Source organism: Carassius auratus, unplaced genomic scaffold, assembly GCF_003368295.1.
Source record: "Carassius auratus strain Wakin unplaced genomic scaffold, ASM336829v1 scaf_tig00216764, whole genome shotgun sequence".
Lineage (NCBI taxonomy): Eukaryota > Metazoa > Chordata > Actinopteri > Cypriniformes > Cyprinidae > Carassius > Carassius auratus.
The window spans coordinates 1-23,888 of NW_020528727.1; the positions used below are offsets into that span (position 1 = coordinate 1).

General features: G+C 36.9%; 1 long non-coding RNA gene across 1 annotated transcript in view; it reads right to left on the reverse strand.

Moving 5' to 3' along the window:
* Positions 1 to 9,119: 9,119 nt before the first annotated feature.
* Positions 9,120 to 23,888, reverse strand: part of LOC113098944 (uncharacterized) — a 61,990-nt gene continuing 47,221 nt past the window's right edge. Inside the window, exons 2-3 of the long non-coding RNA XR_003289243.1 lie at positions 20,335 to 20,393; positions 9,120 to 9,236 (exon numbers count right to left, since the gene is read on the reverse strand). This is a non-coding gene — a long non-coding RNA (uncharacterized LOC113098944). The remainder of the gene's footprint in view (positions 9,237 to 20,334; positions 20,394 to 23,888) is intronic.

Here is a 23,888-nt window from a genome sequence, read left to right on the forward strand (position 1 = left end):
GCATTTATATTTTTAAAAAGTTATTAAATATATTTAATTCATAACTTCTATGTAATGTTTCATGATCATACAGAGTCTGTCAATCCCTTATGCTTACATTAAATGGAAGAAATAAAGGATAAATAAAAACTAAAAATACAGCTTTCTGAAACTTTCAGTTTGGAAAAAATTAGATGTGACCAAGGACCTTTGGAAAGTCTGACATACTAAACTGAATGCAGTGGTGTAATGTAACGAAATAATAAAACTTGTTACAGTACTTAAGTATTCCTTTGGGAGTATCTGTACTTCACTTGAGTTTTTATATTTCAGCTAACTTTTACTTTAACCCCACTACATTTCCTAATTAAAATGTTAACTTTTACTCCAATACATCTCCCTGAAGCATATTCTTTACTTATTACAAAATAGTCAGAAGAACACAGACTATAGGAAAGCAGGTTTGATGAATCAGTAGTCTGGCACTTGCAAGTAAGACTCCTAAAAACACCTTTGTTCACGTGCAAACAAGTGCATGCACCACCGCAGATTTTTCAGATACAGCACCGTCTGGTGATAATATGATAAGTAAGTGCTGTTGTGAAATTTTAATGATGTGAGAATCTGACATTATCAAGTAGTTTATATCACAAAATCACACACAGAGTACACAGGCGTTTATTTATTAGTCTATTACACTCAAAATTCTAGGCATTCTAAATTGTAGATGTCCAAAATGATTCTGTATGCTTTTTATATTTAAAGGGTTAGTTCACCCAAAAATATAAATTATGTCATTAATAACTCACCCTCATGTTGTTCCAAACACGTAAGACCTCCTTTTATCTTTGGAACACAGTTTAAGATATTTTAGATTTAGTCCCTCCATTGAAGCTTTACTGTCCATGTCCAGAAAGGTAAGAAAAACATCATCAAAGTAGTCCATGTGACATCAGAGGGTAAATTTCATTTAAAGCTCTCGGGCCAAATTTTAAATATCTTAAACTGTGTTCCGAAGATGAACGGAGGTCTTATGGGTTTGGAACGACATGAGGGTGTTATTATTGATATAATTACAGTCAAATGCTTTTTTCCTGAATGAATCAACCATTTGAATAAATCGGTTGAATCTCAATGACTCACTCATTAAATCACTTGCTGCCACCAACTGTCGCTTTTAATTTCACATTTCTATTTTCAGTATTCAACATTTTATGTTAAAACAAAACAATTTATGCATCTTTTTTTATAACAATTTTATATGTATTTATTAGTTTTTTTTTTCCATTTTGCATTTACTTGTACTTTTACTTTAAATATTTAAGTGTGTTTAAGATTTAAAAAATACTTTTTGTACTTAAGTACAATAAATATCACATACTTTAAGACTTTTAATCAAGTAATATTCTAAATGGTGACTTCAACTTCTATCAGAGTAATTTTCTGGTAAGATATGTGTACTTTTACTTGAGTATGCCTTTCAGGTAATTTATACACCACTGACAGTCAGTACTTTCATCCCTCACAGTCTCATAAATCTCATAAAGTTTAAATCTGCAGGCTGTAAGCAGTATGAGTGAATGCTGTCTGTCTTTTAATGTTCTTTTGAAGAGGAGTGTCCCCAAGTAAGCCCGACCAAAGAGCTTCTTCAACACCATTAACCTTTCACAAAAGCGCCTTGATTAGCACTTTCTACCCTTTATCTCCTGAAGTGAACCACGCTCTTTACTCCAATAACCGAAAGATACAACACTATTATTGAGTACAATCAGCAGTCTTCTCATTCGCACTGCATTTAGCCCCATTTACGGCACAATGTTGAAAAACATCTCCAATCTAATAGAAACAGACACAGGGCTTATGTGAATAAACCTACTGAGGTTCAGTAGCACTGCAGCACACCCTTTCATGCACATTTCCATTAAACCTGACAATGATATCAAGTCCAATTAAAAGTGCTCCGAGCAGCCTGATGAAAGTGCTTGTTAAACTGTGTCCTAGCGCATCATATTGGGGACCTTTCCATTAATCAGACGGCAACATTGTGGTGGAATTGAACCATATTTACGGCTTTAAAAGGTCATGGGTCCACATGAATGGGTAGTTTCATTAATTCGCTCAAATTCACTGTTCCATCATCTGAGGTGCATTGAGTGCTTGAGCGTTGAGTGTGGGTTTAACCTCTATTAGATTAGGCACTGAAATGTGTTTCAATATGAATCTGCATGTAAAGAGGGGTCAGATGACAAAGAGATATCAAGAACATCGAAAGAGGTCAGCAATCACTTCAGGCTATATCAGGCAGCGTCTAAAGTCGATACGGATCAGTGCAAGAGGCCGTCGACAGCGGAAATGGCAAAGGTCCACATACAGTATGGCCTCACATATACCAGGACTCAACAGTAAAGGTGGCTCTAAGTTCTGTGGCCAGGGAGAACGTTTTGGGTCAGTTAACAGAACAAATGTTACATTTGTTTATAATGTTTTTATGCTTTGCAAGGATGCAAAGCATAAAAACATTATAAACAAATGTAACATTTGTTCTGTTAACTGACCCAAAACTTTTAGTGATGAATAAAAAATTGCTGTTTTATGAATTCTGGTATGTTAACAGTAAATATATCAATAAAGTGAAGGTATATAGCTAGCTTGTCTTGGAAGAATTAGTTGGAATGGCCTTTTTTTCATAATTCATTTGACACAATTAGAAAAGTAGCAGTAAGAGATGGAGTAAGAGTCTGGTCAATACAGTATTTCATACTGTTGTGTACCTGGGATTATGCTCCTCCAGTAAAAAATAAAATAATAATGAAAACATAAAAGACATTTGTTTACAGATTTCCAGTGCTTTTAATTGGTAAATGAATGAACAAAAATTATAAATAGTTTTTATAACAAAAATGTTGACTATTTGGGATCCGCTGAATAAAATACTTCTTAAAAGGTATTAAATGTACATTTTATGCAAAGAGAAGATAACTATATATTAGGGCTGGGACAACGCGTCGAGGTCATCGATGACATTGATGCAAAAAATATGTTGACGCAAAATATGCGCATCGATTGGTCGACCTGTTTTTATTTCTCTAAAAAACGTTTGCAAAACATTTACCTTATGTGCGCTGAATATACACGATGGCCGGATCAACATTCTGTCCAATGTTATATAACCAATCCAGGGGTATTTCTGCATTGATCTATTCTTTTTTTGGCGGCTGTCAAAGTCTTATTTGATCGTTGAATGATGTAGAATAGAATGACTGCTGCACCTGACAGGGCGCGTACGAGAGAGAGCCCCGGCTGCGCGCACTCACAGTCTTCAAACAACACGAGCGCTTCTTGTTCTCTCTCTCCCTTGTGCATATTAATCAAAATCATTAAACACGATAGAAAAAGGGCGAAACACCAAAGTTACATGCGCACTCGCGCACTCACAGTCTTCAAACTACACGAGCGCTGTCTTGCTCTCTCTCTCTCTCTCTCTCGTGCATATTAACCAAAATCATTAAACACTATAGAAAAAGGGTGGAACGCCAAAGTTTCACGTGGAGCATTCAGAGATTTATTTTTTTCTCCATGACAGGCTGCTGGCTCCCACTGTTAATTTTTATTTATTTATTTTTTGGAAAAGCACTCTCTGTATTAGCTTAAAGCCCTCAAGTTTACATTGGTTGCTGTATTCTTTCAATTGCTCTAAACAAGTATTTTGGGTGACCTTTTTTATTGAATGCTAGACATCAAGTTGTTGTTATTTTCATCTGAAAGAAGAACTTTTTTAAGCTAGGCCCTATGTGTTCAGTAAGCTTGTTTCAGTAAGCTATGTGTTTTCAAGGCTTCAAGGTTTTATTGAATGCTATCTCTATACAAGTGCAAAGTAATGCATTCTTAGTCAGTCTTTTATTTAGTAATTTTAAGAGCAATAAACATATATTGCAATGTTAAGGAATTCATGTTTTTTTCATTCAGATATGTAAATCAACATGTATAAATTGTTAGTAGTCAATTAATGGGGAGATAATCAAAATCGAATCAGTCTGAAAAATTAATCGCTAGATTAATCATTTAAAAAATAATCGTTTCTCCCAGCCCTACTATATATATATATATATATATATATATATATATATATATATATATATATATATCTAGGGCTGAGTACCGAACTTCGATACCTTTAAGGTATCGAACGAAAAACTTCGATACTATGAGTATCGAAAAATTATTTATCTTTCGGTGCCAAATTTCGGTTCCAAAAACCAAGCGGCCGTGTTTTTTTTTTTTTTTGCCAAGCGGCTGTGTCTGTGTGAGCTTGTAGCATACGTGCATGTAAGGACCTAAATTCGCCGTGAATGGCTGTCGACCACCACGTGACTTGACGGGGAGGATTTTTGAAGATACTCGTAGTCACACAACACAAGTGTAGTTGTTTTTTCTCAAAACGTTTCCGTTTTACAGTATCAAAAGGTCTAAAGTGTGGCTACACTTTATAAAAGTGCAACATATGCGATAAGAGTGCAACATATGCACTCTTAGCAAAGTGCAACATATGCGATAAGAGTATTGCAACCAAAGCCGGCTTGCCCTCCCTCCCTGTTTAGTTTGGTCTACTCCATTGCGTATCTTGAAACACGCCCCATCACGTTGTCTAAAAAACAGAGAGAGAGACAGATTTATCCGGTACAGCGAATTTCTCTAAGCAGCAGGCCACTGTATACGTTCACTTAAAACATAACCGACTGTGTTTACGAGAATACTTGCAGAGACAATTATTTTGATATAATTGTGTGTATGTGTTCATTCAGAAGCTACGAAACGCGAAAGATGAATTCATTATCTGTACGCGCATTGTCTGAAATGCTGCTCGTAGCGCGTGCTTTGAATGAGTGAGTGCAAGCTCAACGCGCGCGAATTGTTTAAAACGCTTGAATCAGCAATATTTAGAAACGAATGCAAACGATCAGCTACGATCCGTTTCACCCCTTCAAGCGAGTGAACAACGGGAATCAAGTTAGGAATTTTACATCACTATTCACGATAGCCCATCAGACTGGAAAACACAATAGCCTCGGGACGTGGGGCTAGCGATTTTGCGAGCCCTGCACCTCAGATCTATCCAGTTTGTGAAATACTGGTTTCCATACTGGTTTCGTTAAACAAAATAAATAATTCTTTTAAAAGATTGACTCAAAAGAATCATCGGTTCACTAACGGATCATGAACTTGCCAAAGATTATCTATTATTGAACATCTCGAATGAATAAAGACTTCAAGTTCATCTGTAAAGCACATAAAGCTATCGTTTGAGTTTATAAACTTCATGCATGATTTGTATGGACCTGATAACTGAATGCAAAGTGCGAGTTCTAGAATAATGTTTGTGTCTTGATGAGCATGTATAGCTCACTAGGAGTCGCTAAATGAACAGCTGTTGTTCTTTTTTTTCTTTTTTCTTTTTTTTTACGGAGGATCAGTTGCCATATTGGTTAAAATCCCCAAACTGTTTACTTAAATATTAAATTAATAAATGACATCAAACAGGAGCGTTTGCGTTATGATGTGGTGGGCTTCTGTGGGCCATAAAGTCCAGGGCCACTTTTTGGTCCCAGTCTGCCCCTGAATGGCGCACTCCTATCCAAAAAGCACAACCAGTTGTATTAATAATGTTATCCTGAGTGTGAAGTGTTACCAGAAATTGTTTTAATTAAGGTGAAAAATAAAGTTTTGTGTTTCATGTATTTGTGTTGATGTTGAAATGGATTTTAAAACATATGGTATCGAAAAAAGTATCGTTAGGAACCAGTATCGAAACTGAGGTATCGAAATTGGCACCGGATCGAAAGATTTATTTATATATATATATATATATATATATATATATATATATATATATATATATATCATAAAAAAGAACTACTGTACAAAAGAAAATGACATAAAATGCAAAATAATACTGATTTGCTGCAGTTTGCAGCAATATTGTAGAATAAATCTAAAAAAAACTATATACATGTATAAACATATATATGTTTGAAAGTCATTAAAAACAAATCAATGTTTTTCTGTGGTCATGTACATGTAGTCTTGTTGTTGTTGTTTTTTTCAGTATTAAAGCCCTGGCCTAGGGTCATGGTGCAGACATTACTGTTATCCTTAAAGTGTTTTCTTATCTTTTTGCATTACTTCATGTTTCTTTGTTGCTCTCACATGTAGCATAAAGCTGTTCTGTTAATCCCTTCTGTTTACAGAAGGATACACTGAAGCAAAACCTCTAGTCCAGATCCTAGGTTCAAATCCAGCCTGATCCTGCCCCCCCTCAATGTCATGTCTCTTTGTAATGCCCAATAAAAATCTTTCAACAAAACAAGTTTGTGACAATAAGGTGTTGACCACGAGGACAGATCACACTTTTTATTTGCACTAATTGTCTTCCATCACTTTATAATGGCTCAAAACAAGAAGCACAGGGGCTATGTTTCTTTGGGCTGCTATTTAATGGAGACTGTTGAGGTCTGACATAAACTCATCTCCATTTACAGCTCCACAGAAGTTTGTAACAGGCCTTGTGAGAGGTTTAATGTCTGCAGTCTGCACTAACACGCTTGTGTCACGCCGTCCTCCTCTGATAAATGACACCTATCCACCCAGCTGCCTAATTATTCACAATTAATCAGCGAGGAATCAGGCCTGTCACCACTGTCACAACCCCCAGCCTCATTCTCCCTCACTCCTCTTAACGCCCACACTGTCATCCTGCCACGCTCCAAGCATGGCATGCCATAGCCTTGGTAACTGGAAGAGCTTTTACTGCCTGCCTATTTGTACCAGGGTTACTGGACCAGTCAGAAACTGGGAGGGAGGGGTGCAGATGTGACTAATAAATCATGTAATTCCATTCCAGTTGCATTCAGTTAGTTAACTAATAAATGCTGCACTCCATAAATACTGAACATGGAATTCTACCACATCCTAGTCACCTAAAATAACCACTGGAACAGCCTTCTGGGCAAATTCAGTGACTTCATAATTTGACGATGGCATGACTCTAATGCTTAGAGGTAGGAAGCGCGAAATTTGAACTTGAGTATAGCTACTTCTGACATGGCATTGTCACATTATAAAGTATAGTCTTAAAATCTAATTAATTCCAAGGATTATACTGATATACCAATGGAAATACTTCCCAGAAATCACAAAAAACAATCGTAATGCATATCTAGAGATCACAAACTAATGCTGCTGGTTCATGCCAATCACAGCTGACAAAAATATAAAATACTATATGACAATGGCACATACCGTATTTTTCGGACCATAAGTCCCACCTAAGTATAAGTCGCATCAGTCAAAAAATACGTCATGACGAGGAAAAAAACATTTATAAGTCGCACTGGAATATAAGTCGCATTTATTTAGAACCAAGAACCAAGAGAAAACATTACCGTCTACAGCCGCGAGAGGGCGCTCTATACTGCTCTCACAGAAGTATTTCTGTTCACCTTGGTGAATTTTCATCATCTGCCCACCCTCTTTTTTGTGGCGTCCCTCAAGGGTCAGTATTGGGCCCTATGTTGTTTTCTTGGTATATGCTGCCCTTGGGGTATATTTTTAGAAAGCACAATATCACTTTTTACTGTTATGCAGATGATGTACAGATTTATTTGCCTGTCAATACTAATAACAAAGCTTCGTTTCTTTCATTACTGAATTGCCTGAAAGATTTAAAAATATGGTTGGATCAGAACTTTCTTTGTCTTAATGAAAATAATACTGAGATTGTTGTGTTTGGTCGTCCTGGGGATTTAAGTGCTTGTGTAGATGCACTTGGTAATTTAGGGTTATATGTTCGTCCATTTACCAAGAATCTCGGTGTGATTTTTGACACTGCTTTTAAATTTGAAAATCAGATTAGTTCTGTTGTAAAAGCCAGTTTTTTCAACTAAGACTGTTAGCTAAAGTCAAACCCTACCTGCCACGTAAGGAGTTTGAAAGTGTAATTCATGCTTTTATAACATCTAGACTAGACTACTTTAACTCTTTATATGTTGGTCTGGATAAGTCATCTCTTCAACGCTTACAGTTAGTCCAAAATGCAGCAGCTCGGCTTTTGACTGGGACTAAAAAGTATGAGCACATTAGCCCTGTCCTAGCTTCACTACACTGGCTTCCTGTCCGCTTCAGGATTGATTTCAAGATTTTATTGTTTGTTTTTAAGATTTTAAATGGGTTGGCACCTGCGTATTTATCAGAGCTTTTACATGTCCATGCCCCCTTTAAAGCATTGAAGTCATCCAGTCAGGTGCTCCTCAGTGTTCCAAGAACTAAGTTAAAAAATAAAGGTGACCGGGCTTTTTCAGTGGTGGCACCTAATTTGTGGAATAGTTTACCTGTACAAATAAGAACTGCTCAGACTGTTCGAATTTTTAAGTCATTTCTTAAGACACACTTGTATTCCTTGGCTTTTATATCAAGCTGAGCTGTGACATTGGTATGTTTTTACTGTATTTGTTTTATTTGTATGTGACTCTCTAGTTTTCTTTTCTAGACATTGTTAAGCACTTTGGTCAACCATGGTTGTTTTTAAATGTGCTATATAAATAAACTGAACTGAACTGCTCAGTGTAGACTACAGGAGCACTGAGCAGCATAGAGCGCCCTCTCGCAGTGATAGACGGTAAAGTTTTCTCTTGGTTCATTTCTCTTGGTTCATGTCAAATTAATTTTGATAAGTAAGTCGCACCTGACTAGAAGTCGCAGAACCAGCCAAACTATGAAAAAAAGTGTGACTTATAGTCCGGAAAATACGGTATGTGTGACCTTAGGAGAATACATTTTAAAAAGGTGTGGTCTCATTTATAGTTTCTTGGTGAAATTTTGTAGTAATTTCAATAGAAATTAAAGAGTACAGTTTTGCAAAAAAGTTCCCTACGCAGATATTGCTCATTCACATTGGCAACAAATTTGCTGTGCTGACCAACAGAAAGCTTCTTGGTTTGAAAGTGACATCTTACCTCTCTAGACTACTGATAATAAACAATTAATCTTTTTTGTCCACAAAATTTCATTGAAATGTGACCACACCTTCAGGAACCTTAATAGCCAGTGAACTGAAAATACACAGTGAAGAGTAAAAATGAGAGACTATTTATTCATTACCATTATATTCTGTTTCTATGATTTAAAACACTTACTCTGCCAGCTCCTCCAAGCTCCGGTACACATCATCTTCATTCAGCGCTGTGTCCTCTGATGGAAAGGGCCTGGGGAGAGAGAGAGAGAGAGAAGAGATGAGAAAGAGAGCATTAGCCACCGCACACAGAGAAAGGAAAGAATACAGCACGATTGACTGCTATAACATCCATAATTCAACAGGTGGGTTTATTCATGAGCCTTCCACCTCCTCTGTGATTGACGTTTGTAACAATATGACAGATGTTTCAAAGACATTTATCTGATTTCTGACAGAATACAGCAGGCACAGTGAAAAGGCGGTGGCAGGGCTGAATGACAGAGGCTATTGCAGTTTGACAGAGACACCTAAACGCAAACACTTCAGCCTTTTTCTTAATAACTATGGGTTAGACTCTGGACTCCTCAGAGAGCCGACCCACTGGGGTTTTAAAAAAGGGGCTCAAGAACATTCACCGGCCAATTAGAAAGCTGCAAATGGAGGACCGATCAATTATTCGATTAATGGCATAGCTCTTCCTCCAGAGATCTCATCAAATCACTTAATCTCACATATTATGAGGGGCAAAAGGTGCTGTGTGGCATGCAGAAAACATGAGGCATGGAAAATAAAGTGATTTTTTGGCAAGCCTTGTCACTTTCACTTTAGTGTGTATAAGGTATGCCTCAAAGTCACTACAATTTAATAGGCGTGATTCACACCTTTGAATAATGCAGAGTTTCCACCCAACACAAAACATCACGGCTTTATGGAGCTATTCACATCATGACTGGAAAGAGCCAATTCTTAACTTAGCTGCTGTTGTGTGAAATGAAATGAGCTATATATGCTTTTAATATGCTACATTCGTCAGGCCGTAAATGGCACGACACAGGCTTTTATGCGGCTTCACTTCCATAAAAATGCATTTCCTACTATGGCTGATTATTAGAGATTAAAATAAACCAGAATCCCAAGCATCCTCCAAACAACTATCCAGAATAGTCTAGCAACCAACCCATCAATGCAGCGTTACGAACGACAGTCCATCACAGATCGGATTTCATTCATCACGTGAGGAGAGTGAGTGGAGCTGACTGACAAGAAGAGTGAGGTGAGAAAGACAAGACGCTGGCAGATGATTTACAAAATTTACTAAATTATTCTCATCTTGCTTTGAATGTCATTGTTTTGTCACCAATATGCAATGGCATTATCACAAGGATTAAGATGTTTCTCTTTGTGAATATGAACCATTCAAGAAAAATGTGAACCCTTCTCTCAGTTCACAAGTAGGCAAAAGTGATATGTGGATGTATTTTTTGTTCATTTACGAGTTTAAAGCCGTACGCATGTTTTCCATGTAACTGAATGTGTGACTGATGTTTGTTATGTATTCGTCCTGTTTATTTAGTTCTACGGTGTCGTTGTTAATGTCCCTGTCCATGAGTAAATTAAACAGCTATAAAAAGGAACGTCAGCTTTCTCGTTGTGACTAATGGAGGCAAACCGTGAATATACTGAACTGTGTTCAAGCAGAAACATAATGTTATAGTGATCAGTATGGCGAGAGCACACATTCATTTGAGCATCAATAATAACAGACACACGCTCACTTGATGTTGCTCCTGTATGTCACTGTAATCGTCTTTACCTTGATAACAATTGTCATCCATTGCGCAACACTGGCTTCGAGCTGTAGTTTGTAAATGTACTCATACAGCGTTTTGGAGCCGCTGTTTAGTTTGTAGGTTATTTCACACTGCGCAAAACAGCTTGAGCTGCTCCGAAACACAGAATATCACAGAATACATAGACCTACAACAGAGTGGCTGTTTATTTATATACATTTAAATGATTTCACATATTAATCATATAATTTGTTAATTTATTATATTTTAAGTTATCTTGAGCCCCCCTGGAGGATCACTGACACTCCCAGTGAGTTATGCACAGGCATGGACTTTTGACATTTTTCTTCAGAAATTGTAAAAATCAAGTTCAACCTCATGTTGACAGAAGGCCATCTCTTCAATCATAACTACACTGTGTTTCAGTCCCTACAGACCTGTCAAACAGCAGTGATGGAGGGAGAAAAGGAGAGAGAGAGAGAAATATAGAGCTATAGGGTAGGAAAGGCTGTGACCTTGAGTCATATTACTAGCAGGCTTTAACACATGATCTAAGCAAACTGTCACTTGTGCTTTTTATAATTTTAAATTTTTTTGAGGTCAGGCACACAAAGAGCCCCCTTACTTAACCAATGCTGACATCGGACATCGCCACCCACACAACAGCAGACTAATAAACACACATACACCCTGACAATGTGACCAACTCCTCACCTCACACCTCCCGACAACACGACACTCAAGGATGCGCTGCCTTCTGATGGACAGAGAAGAGAGAGAGAGAGATGCTCTCTGACAGATTACAGAGCACATCACTATAACATTTAACATTAAAGCTGCTGCCAGTCAGCCCTATAGACAAATGCACGCCATTTGGATGTATATATGTCAAATAAATTCACATGCATGAGAATATAAAAATAAGATATGAATAGAGTGGTATGCTTTACTCTGTGGGTTGCGTTCAAGCACCGACTAAGGACATGCAATCAATGTTAAAAAGATGTCAAAACATCACCATTACAAGCTCAAATGTAGATAGTGGCCACATCTTTTATTTCCTTATTACAATGCATCACAAGTCATTGTTGGCAGTAAAACAACCTCCAAATGGATGCATTTTGTCTTTGAGGTGAAAGAATAAATGTTCCACTCAGATGTATTTTGATGAGCGACTATCACCATGCTGAACTCATAACACAAAGATTTTGTATCGCGTGATGGAATAATTGCTGATAGCAAAATAATTAGCCTGCTTACAAGGCTTCATCAAATGAATCGCTAATTAAACATCTTGGTTCAAAACGACTTCCTCCTCATCTGCTACAGATGCATTTATAATAAAAGAAGGTTAAACCTGCTCACAAATGTCACACTAATTAATCGTGAATTAAACACTGTTTTCCACATCTCCTGTCAAAGCAACTGTAAACCAACAGTTTAGTTACCATATCTCTGTGGGATTTTCCAGCATTTATGAGCATTTTGAGATATAATTAATTACCACTGTTTGCTCATCTAAACTGTTAAATGTCTAGGGCCCTATGTAATCCATTTTATATTTTTCCCCAAATTCCTTTTTTTTGCATTTACATTTTTCTAGATTCCATTTTTTCTATGCTCTCTTTTAATGCATAAATTACATTTTATTAGGGCTGTCAGTCGATTAAAAATATGTCTTGATTAATTATTCTAATTAATCGCAAAATGAATCTGACTGTGAAAATACCCATAAAAGATTATTTACAGAATTTGTTTTTGTAATAAATGAGAAATCAAGAAAACATTACAAATTGTAGCTTTAGAAATAAATATCTGATTTGATTCAACATAAAATTAATTACACATAAGCATTTAGGCTATAACAAAATGTTAGACTGCTAGACTATTCTGTGTCACATCCACACAAGGAGAGGAGAAGACGGGTAAGTACTTTCGTGAAGCTTTATTAACATAGGATTTCAACAGAGCTGGTAAGTGTGGTCACAGACGGTGAATCTTCAAGCACTGATCAATAGGTGAGTTCAAGTACAAAGCTAGGCCTGACAACAAAGAGTCACTTCCCTTAATCGCTGTATCTGAATCTCCACAGAGTCACAATACGGTCCACAAGAAGCAGGCAGAAGATCCACAAAGAGCGTCCATGTAATCTTGATTCCAGCCGGTGAGTGAATGAATGAGGGGAGTATTTAAAGGTGTGGTGATTGCTGGTGCAGGTGCAGGTAATCAGTATTCAGGTGACGGTTCACGTGAGCGGTGCATGGGAGATTGAGTGGATGGTGACTGGCAATGGTGACTGGGGCTAAGGGAACGAGCTGAGGGTGTGACATTCTGGCTATAACATAAACTATGGAACATAAAAGAAGATCATTTGAAAAAACATCTCAGTATTTTTTTTCATACAATGAAAGTCACTGGTAACTTAAACACCTTTGTTTCTGTCACAATTAGTTAATGTTTTTTTTTTTTTTTGGGTGAACTAACCCCTTTAATGTTTATTGTTTTTTTATGATATACTCTAAATAAGAAACTAAGTCTGCCAGCAGGCGGCGGTAAATGCCTTTATGGTTCATTCAAATGGCTGATTCATTCAGGAATGATGTAAATGGCTCTCTCTGTGGGCCTGTGAATCATTGATTCACTCGATTAGTTCAAAACGTGGATTCATTCAGAAACTAAACACTGCTGTTGCTCTGAGATGCACAACAACTCTCCAATTGGCTTTAAAGGTAATGTGTTCTCAGCAAAAACATAATATTATGCTTAAAATATAACACAATATCAACTTCTTATTTACTGAACTGTTTTACTCGTGATATTTTACAAAAAGCACTCATGTGACAGGCCTATTTCTCTTGTTGCTCCTGTAACGTTAATATCGCTTATCATATGATGTAAATATGAGGCAAAAACACATACATGGCCATTTTTGCACCAATATATTAAATGTTATTGCATAACTGCATTTATGGTACTGCATATTTTTCTGAACAGTCAACTATATGAAATGTAGGATGATGTACAGGTCTGGAGGCGGGGCCAGTGCGTTAGCTTAAAATATTTTAATTGCGTTATTTTTCATAACTAATTAATTAAAGCGGTAAACTGACAGCCCTACATTTATTAATCAAAAAGCAAGTGTAACTTTTTTTAACCAAATTCTGTTTTACATGTATTTAATAGATTCTATTTTAATAGTTTCATTAAATATTAATAATCAAAAGCATCTCTAATTAATTGATTTTAAGGGAAAAATGCTAATTTATTATTCTTTTCTTTCTTTCTTTTTTTTTTTTAAAGAAATGCTGTTGGGTATTATAATTTTTATTTATTTTTTTGCAAATAATCTGGTAAGTATTCCTTTAAAATAATGTTTTAATAATAACTGTATTACTACTATTATTAATAGTAGTATTATTATCATTTCATTAAGTAATATTTCTGTCACGATTCCTTCAAGTTAAACCAAACTTTTCTTTTGACGTGTTGCTGTGAAGGTAAATTTGGTCAATTCTGTGACATTCTGCATTATACAGTAAATTTAGTTTTTATGACTGGATTTCACGATTCCATCCGTGTTTTCCACATCATGGAAATCATATGAACCTATATGCTGTATACTGATCAGTGAGTATATAATATATTTAGTTTCAAAAAGAGAGAAGGACAAAAATCATTCTATCCATCCATCATTCCATCATAATCCAACTTTTGGCACAGGTGCTGTGCTAAATAGAGATCACGTTACAATACCCTACTGTGGTGTGCTTAATTAGTTGACATTAAACATTCGCTTTTTGTCATTGTTTTTAGCCAAAACCATTCACTTCCTAAACCCGCCGGCATCATTAACAGCACAAACATAGACACTGTGCATTGACAATCAAAAAAAAAACCCCAAACACTTATGCGCAGACACAGGAAAACTCACCCACACACAAAGTCAGGAGCTCTGACAAACTTGATCATTAGAAATCAGAATAATATGAAAGCTGCTTCTATCCCTCAATGATTACAGCCTGAAACACATCAGGCCAATACTCGCTTTAATTGGATTTGGCAGACACATCAGTCTCTTTCCAATTTCGATTATGTCCAAGCAAACAGTATCCCTGGGTTTTTATCTCACAGAAACAGATATTTGCTCTCTATTCCGAGAGCGACGGCTCAGAAGAGCTTGAAGAATATTGAAACATCTGAAGCATTCAGCAGTTGGTTCCATGAAGTGAACAAAAGATGCACGGGGGGGGTGTGAAACTGATTCATTTTCTATTAGATTTCACAAGATTAGAAAACATACTGCAGTGTGATTACAAAACCAGCTAAAGCTCCTCATTCATGCTGAAAGAGTCTATACAACTATACGTCACATTTATGGACTGTAACATTACTGTTGATATGAAAATGTGTTGTTAAGATAATTTGAGTGTTTTTTTTTAAACATTATACAATAAGCCTTGGTGTTCAATTAAATTAGATTTTCAGTGATTAATATTTCATGAAATAAACATTTATATCTCATTAATTAAATTATTTATTTTACACGATTTCTGTCTAACAAATAAATAAATAATAAAAAAAAAAATTCTGCAGGTTACATGTTACTCCTTTGGGTAGCAACTAGGGCTGGTCCGAATATCAGTTTTTGTGCTTCAAGGATTCAGTAGTAATCGACACTGAATATTCGAAGCTTCAGAGGGAGGGGGTTGAACATATTTTTCTCTCAACACCTTGTCTACACCGGACGCCATGGCATGACAAATTTCTGACCGTAAACTGCTGCTGTGTTCTATTTATGACGTACTGACACAAATTCCGAGACATGGTGTAATAAAAGCAGGAATCTCTGTGTGTGTGTGTCTGTCTGTTTGCATTATTATTATGTCGAGAACCTTTCATTCAATCGTCTTCACCCTTGGCAGGTGTGTTTCTGCGGACCCAAGGGTGTGCAGTGTCACATTTTGGTGCAATATGTACATGCGACACGTTCGAATGAATAACTTTGAATAAACTACAGAACAGCACGAGCCAGAAGCGGTGCACCTCATGCGGGGAGCGCTTATATGTTCCGAGAACGGACACTGCACTAGTGATACAAAACAAACAGGTCTGTTAAGAGCAATACTTTTAATATAGACAAATTATCATTAGTAGTACTGTACATTTTTTATGACTGCCATATTCCCAAGTATTTTCCAAGCAAATTAAGTGCACATTTTTATCATTGTGTAAAATTACTGACAAACATGATGGATAAAAGCAGCTTGTTTTTTTAAACCAACCATATACTGTACTATAGGCGAACTACTAAAAACTACTTTAAACTCAATGTGATGTTGTGGTAGACCAGTTTCAAATCGCATATTTGGCACACTGCCTTTGTCTTGTCCTCACTCAATTTAAAGTGCTCCCACAGCTGAGGTCTTCTGCATTTTTGTTCATGACGTTCACTCATGGGTGATTCATATTCAAGAGCTTATGACAAATCATTTTGTGGGGGATGCCAAGTGTTCAAGAAAAAAATAAACTAAAATAAAATATTTGAATCTCAAAATGTAAAAGTGAAAGCCAACCCACCGAATGGATATTTGAATAATTGAATATTCTGGTCCAGGCCTAGTGACAACAAATTACTTTTTTATGAAGGAATCACTGAATCATAACCTATTTGTTCAAAAATGCTTTCTTTATATTTTTAGTCTCGCTGTATTGTGATGTATAGATGTTAACGTTTTTTAAATAACATGCACTGTTATGAACAGGAGGACCAGAAATATGCATTTAAAATATGCTAAATTTTAATTTCATAAAAAAATGTAATACTAAATTTTAAATTCTGCTAAATTAAATTCTAATTCCTCCATAATATCTCCTATTTTTTTTCTCATTAGTAATAACTTTGATTTTTCATCACCTGAAAAAAACTGCAAGCAGTAGTTGAGTATACTGATATTCTACAAAACACAGGAGCTCAGTTATCCCTCTGTATCCAAAGCAGCCCAGATCACCTGATCCCGTCCGGCTCATACTGGAATATCACTGGAGGGATGATCAGAAGAGAGCATCCATCTGATCACTCCACCAGCAGACTCTGGTTTTCTCTCAGGACTTGATAAAGACTGAGTGAGATACAGCACTTCCACGATGCATAGAAGAGCAGTGTGTATGACCAGAGTAATCAATAAAGCAGAACGCTGTGTGGATGCAGAGGATTATCTGATGCTTTCCAGCAGCTTCAAACTGAAATCTTTATCTTCTATCAAACACCAGGAGCTTAACCATTTGTGTTCTGTCATTCCTCTGTTATGCTTGTCTTTGTATAAGACATGACAACATCATCTTTCGCACAATGTGTGCATTTATGCATTCATAATGCACAGCAATCATCTAACATGTGTAAATAGGTCAAGGTGAATTGGGCATGACTGGCTGTTATGTACATAAGTCGATGTAGCTACTGCATATTTAAAGTGTACAGTTTGGCATTATGCATGTGAGTGAGTGACATTCTGTAGATGTGCACGTCTAAGTATATATACATACATACACACACATTACAACTACACATAATATACAAATAAAACAAACAGTGCTTTACTTTCAGGTACAATAGGTGTATTTAGCATGAGAATTCAAGAAACTGAATGAACAAACATAGAATAAAACATTATATAAACTAGTTTCCTAAAGCAACTGTATTACATTTCTTCAGTCAAGAGCAGGGAGTAATTTTTCTCTTTCTGTTTTGTTGTTTTATTAACGTTAAAGGAATAGTCACCCAAAAATAAATTCTGTCAGCTGTCTGTCAAATCTGTCATAGTGTTTTATTTTTATACCACCATTTAATCACTAAAAAGTGGTTTTAAACCTGAATCAGTTTCTTTCTTCTTCTGAACATAAACGCTATTTTGAGGAACGTGGAAAACCAAAGTTGCTGGTCCACAGTGACTTCCACAGTACTTTTTGCTACTATCAAATTCAATGTGGACCAGCAACTGTATGGTTACCCACATTTTTCTAAATATCTTCTTTTGTGTTTAGCACAAGAAATAAATTAATACAGGATTGGGACAATGTAACAGTGAGTAAATAATGAAAGAAATTAAATTTTAGGGTATTCCTTGACAGTAATGACAGTAGGCTGCATGTTTAATAGGCCTACTGTCCCTTTAAGACCTGCATGCATCTAATATACAGGCACGTATACATTTTTCTCTCAACTGTTTACTTTCATTTTAGACATAGCCAACAGAGTCTACATGTAAACCTTGTGTGTTTTGACAGTATTAGCGCAAAAGATAACTTAGTTCAGTAATCATGCAGTGTTTGACAGGCTTTAGGGCACATTAGAAGCACATGCAAATAATGAGAGAGTAACTCTACTGCGGAGTTAACACTGCTGTGAATGCATGTGGGGTTGTACAGTATATGACGGAGGCGCCAGAACTGCAGCTGATAGAAGATAATACGATACTTCTTCAAATGTAGATAGTGGAGACTTTTTTTATCGCCACGATCAAAAAACATAACATCGCACAATAAAACAGCAAGAAAAAAAAGAGCATCATGACATTTGCTCTGTTAAGTTGGCTATAGGCATCTGTTTCACATCTCACACATACTGTAGGTCAAACTCTCATTCATTCAAAACAATACATACATACATACAACCCACAATCTGACCTATGCAATGAGGACACAATAGCTCTGGTCCAAAACTTAGAAAGCTGATTCTGCAGGCAGAATTTAAACTAGTATTTACTATATATATTTATATATGCTTACTGAAGCATCCACGTTTCTTGTGAAAAGAGTCAAGTCTCTTGTGTGTTATTTGCATGATGCACAGAGTTCCAAAATAAGTCACTTATGAAGTTTAATTTCAGTTAGAGAAAGCTGGGGGGTTAACAGACAGTATAACTACTATGTTCCTGGTGCTGAACAAAGAACTACAATATGAATTGAATGTAAACATTGATGTTTTTAGTAATACAGTAAAAGGAGGATTATTTGAACTCACAGATCGTGGAGAAACATAACTACGCTCACTTACATGTAACAAACCACACAATCTATGAAGAATCAGAAAGAGCGGTGGTTTAGATACACACTATGCTGAGAAAGGAGAAACCAGAGCTCACGTCAACAGGTGCTGCACTACAGAGCGAAAACATGATGAATGACTTACACTTTACCCTTCCTTGTTCCTGCTACTCAGTGAAAGACCTTATTATAGTAGCAGGACCTCCATATGTAAAAGCAGCGGCTCAGAGAAAAAAAACTGCAATAGTAACCAGATTTTTTTGTGTGTGTAATGTCACAGTTCCCTTCTGTGAAACGACACTCTGTCTTTTGATGGCTAATTAATTAACATTGAGAATAACCATTAACCAATCTAGCCGAGAGGTCAAAAGGTAAACAGATGCTAGAGAGCATCCCTCTTTAGAGTTTTTCATTAATAAAACAATGCAGCCAAACTTTAACTCTGAAATCCAGTCTTGTGAACATTGATTTAGCATTTTGCGTGCTGGAATTTGGCTGAATGTTAAGATCTGTCTAGAAAAACATCCGCGTGCAGCTTTAAACCAAATCCAAAAGGGTGTGCGAGGAATGTTCTCAAACAAGACTGAGACATTTTTTTTTTTGCTTTGTGAGGAAATAAAACAGACAGCATTTTTTATGCATCCTTCATTCTATGCTATAAAACACACCACCAACATCAGACTGAAATAAAATAATTTTTAAAGAAATATGGGTTATAACCACTAAAGAGGCATTCTGTTTCCCCCATCAAAGCTGAGACGCATGCCACGGTGTCGATGAAAACAAAGCCGCCTTTCACTGCTTCCTGTATACAGTCAAGAAATTATGCGAACTCACAAGTCAGTGCACTTAAAATGGCTTGTACAGAAGACTTGCTCGGGGTGCAAATTTGACTCACAGCAGATGTGTCTGCCGCCAGGATCCATCTTCAGATCTTCCCTCTAATTACTTCAAACAACATTTACAATGGAAAATCATTTTATTCTTCCACTTCCAATGACTGAGTTCTGACTTTGACAAATCAACAGGCCATCTCTCTGCGGCAGTGTGCACAGGGAGGACAGGAAGTGATTTAGGCACCCCTCAGTCGGTTACGCTGCACCGACTAATGGCAGACCTGTCTTGCCTCCGCCCTGCTCTGGCAAAATGCCTAATGGTTTGCTCCATCAGCTCATTACCCCGCTGGATAAAAGGCTTTATTTGTGGAGCGGGGCGAATGGACTGCACAAATAATGAGACAGGAAGTGATCCTAGTCGCCTGTAAAGCAGGGAGGCAGTTTCCCTCCTCGCTGAAAACACCTGAGGGGAGCGACAACCACACACTTCACGGGTTTTGGCCCACAGCTTTCACACATATGCAGCAGTCTGTGCCAACTGCTTCTCCCTTCCAGGCACTTTGAATGGAGCCACATAAAAGGTGCAGCCCGAGAGAGTACTGTGAAAGATCCCTAAAGACTCGAGATACACCACGACTGAAAGGAAACACAATCAGCTTGTGTGGAGGAAGGCAGTTACCTGATGCCTTTGATCTGTGCAATGCTGTTGTGGGAGATTCTGGACAGCGCAGAGATCACCTGTGGGAACAAGAGAAGGTTTGGGTTAGCCAGAGAAATGTCACTCAAAGCTAATTACAGAAAAGTCTTCTAGGTTTTAACGTCAATATCAACATAAATCAATTTCAATTCGATTTTAACATTTTCAGATTTTCTGTTTCACAATTTTAAGGTGTTTTGTAGCTGCCAGGTGTTTTTAATAGTTCTACATTCACTAGAATTATCTAAAAAAAAAAAAAAGTCCAGCTCCTTGATTTTATTATTACTTGTTATTTATTTTATCCAAAAAAAAAAAAATAACCTGATTTAAACATATTTTTTCATAGCTCCTCAATATTTGTAAATAATATACAAATTTTACATAATGAAAAAAAAATCACTTTCAATGTTCAATTTATTTTAATTGAGAAGTTTTGGATATTTTTAATTCTGTAAGCGTGTGGTAGAACAAAAACTAAAACTAAAAAAGAGAAAAAATACTGTTTGCATTTACAACAATGAAATATAAAAAGTAATGTCAATTGTATTGTATCGAATTGCAAGAAATCAAAAAAAAAAAAAAAAAAAATCCACAAAAAAAAAAATTGTACAATTGTACATGTAAGACAACTACACAGTATAAGTGTAATGCTTAAGAATTGTAAAAAAAAAACAAAAACAAGTGATGCCACTAACAATAATTTGAAACAATACAGAGAATCTTGTGTTGTTATGATGGACTGTGGTGGCACAGCTTGTGTGCACTCACGGATCATGCTACTCCATTAATACCGATATTAATGGACATTTGGCATGAAACGCTCCATTGAAATCACAGACGTGAATTGCTTTCACAGATCTGTGAAGGCCCCTCCTCTCCCCAGCTGCATTAGTGCCGGGTAACAGGGTTAAACGTGTGCGGTATTTACACTGATTTAATGCCAGTCGAGAGTCACATGCGAGTAAGCTTATTGGTGGCCCTTCTAGAGGCTTCCAGATGGTGTGCTAGAGGGTCTCCAATGTGTAATGCAAAAGCCACACACACACACACACACACACACACACACAAACAGGAAAGCACATGTGCATGTGCAGAAGTGAAGATGGTGCCGTGTCGCTTCATTACACACTCATGGACATGTTTTCAGCTTGCCTTGCCTGCTGCCATGGTGACACTAGTTGCTCCTCAGTCAGAGCACAACACTTTGTACAGATGTGTGTGGAGCTTAAGGTTTTTACTATAGGTAATAGGCGATATATATGAGAAAATATAGCATGGAAACTATCAATAAATCAGCTTTAGTAAAGGATGTAGAAGCTCTCTAACAACAAACAGCCAGTCTGTAGTAGCACTTTTGTCATTTAATGCTTAAATCCTTTACATGTATTACATGTACCCACACAGAATCTGTGGCTCCACAAACAACTCCGCACATTTCTTCAGAATTGTAATGTCTGTCTTTCACAAAATTATACTTTTTGCCCAGCCCAAGTGTTTGTTTTTGAAAAAATCATGGCTAATTTGATCATGTTTTCAGCTACTAACAAAATTTGTATTACTTACATCTTGTTCTCAAATCTAATCCACAGAATTTCTCCCCTAAATGAGAGCAGAATTGGCTGTAGGCCTGTGTATATCTGTTCAAAGGGATATCTCTCTTAATGCTGACAAGACTGGATAAATGACATAATGACAGACCATAATGCATTAGATCAGATATTCTACCACCTATTTTCCAACTTGCATCAAGCACACTCCGTCCAGGCAGGAGAACAGATGATTGAGGGATCAATACAGCTAAATTAGTCTATGTGTTAGGCTGTTAGGCGTATTGCTCTTGTGTTCATCTGCTAATGTGTCTAAATATTCATGGAGCTTCAACACAACATCACCTGCAGGGACGATATGTGACTCATCCATCAAAGCTGTGGCTTTTTCTTCTCTGGATTGTGTTTCTAATGCGGCGTTTCGTTCTTGTACTCAGTCACTTTCATCACTCCTTCTCTCATTCTTCATCTCTCCCTCAGGTCAGGTCAACAGCTCTCGCTCTGTTTTCTCATAATATTGATTTTTCCCTCATCTCAGTGCTTCGGTGTATATGAGAAGCGTCAGATCAGAGTCAGGACACAACATGCATCACCTCACCAAACCAGCACAATACTGTCCATCAGCCACAATAGCAGTGAGAGAGAGAGATTCGTAGATTGTTCACTAATGTTATACAGTCGCTTATCTGAGGTGAAGACATGCCAGCATTGTGTCTATATGTGCAGGGTTTACAAACATGTGGCAAATCCACCTGTCCAACAGAACAACATATCAAAGCATGACTTAGAGGAGAGGACAGGAGAGAAGAGACAAGTAAAAAAGAAAGGCAAGATGAAGTGAGATAAAACTAGAAGAGGTGAAGTAGGAGACAAGAGACAAAGACAAAAGAATAGACATGACGAGGTGAGTGATGGGCCAAGACGAGATGAGGCAAGACAAGACGGAAAGTGGTAGAAGGAATAATCAGTACAAAAGTACAGAAGTAGTACGAGACAAGAAGAGAAGAGACAGAAGGGAAGCAAAGTATAAGAATACCCAAGAGGAGAGAACAGTGAAGACAAAAAAGATAATAAAAAAAAAAAAAATATATATATATATATATATATATATATATATATATATATATATATATATATATATATATATATATATCTTAAAATAGCCTTATGAAAAGTTTTTTTCCTCCTTGAAAATTCTGTTATGTATTTACGTTTTTCTGGTTGAAGGCATAAAACATTCATTTAATTTTTATTTTAATTATTGAAAATTAAGCAAAAATTTTTTTTTGGTAAACAAAGGGGATTTACTATTAAAAAGTAATGTACTCTAAATGAAAGTTTGAGCAAGTCTTGGAGTTTCAGCGGGGAACTGAGAATGGTAGGAGATGTGTGAACAGATGGCACTGAGTAAGATTGAGTCCTGGCACTCGTCTCAAATGGACCCAGCAGCACAGGACACCAACCAGCACAAACTCACACTATTCAAAATAAACTTGGCAACACACACACAAACACCAGACCCACCACTAAAAGTCTCCTGGTTCTCTCTGTTTAACTAGGCTAAGACTAACCTTATGATATGACACACCTAGATGTCACAATACAATATGTCTAAATGTCTCTAGATTTGATTTTTGTTTGGTGGTGGGTATTTTTTGTTGTTGGTTTGATTTGGGCATGATTTGTTTGTCAGTCTAGTCTGTCCAGAAGTCAGAAACAGGCTTAACCAACAAAACAAAGGACAAACAAACACCATCACCAACACAGCCTTCTGTTTCACATCAGCTGAGGAGTGATGTCACCACTCCATGTGCATGTGCCGTGGCATGGGGTATCAGCTGACGTGGTGACATGACGAACATGCTGGCAGTAAAGTTTGAGCCGGAGCTGAATCCTCTCTCAGGACTCCAGCTGCTGCGTGTTTAGCAGGGATTTTCCACAGTCAACCCTACTGCACGAGGGAGGGGGGCTTGGGCCGTGACCCAAATG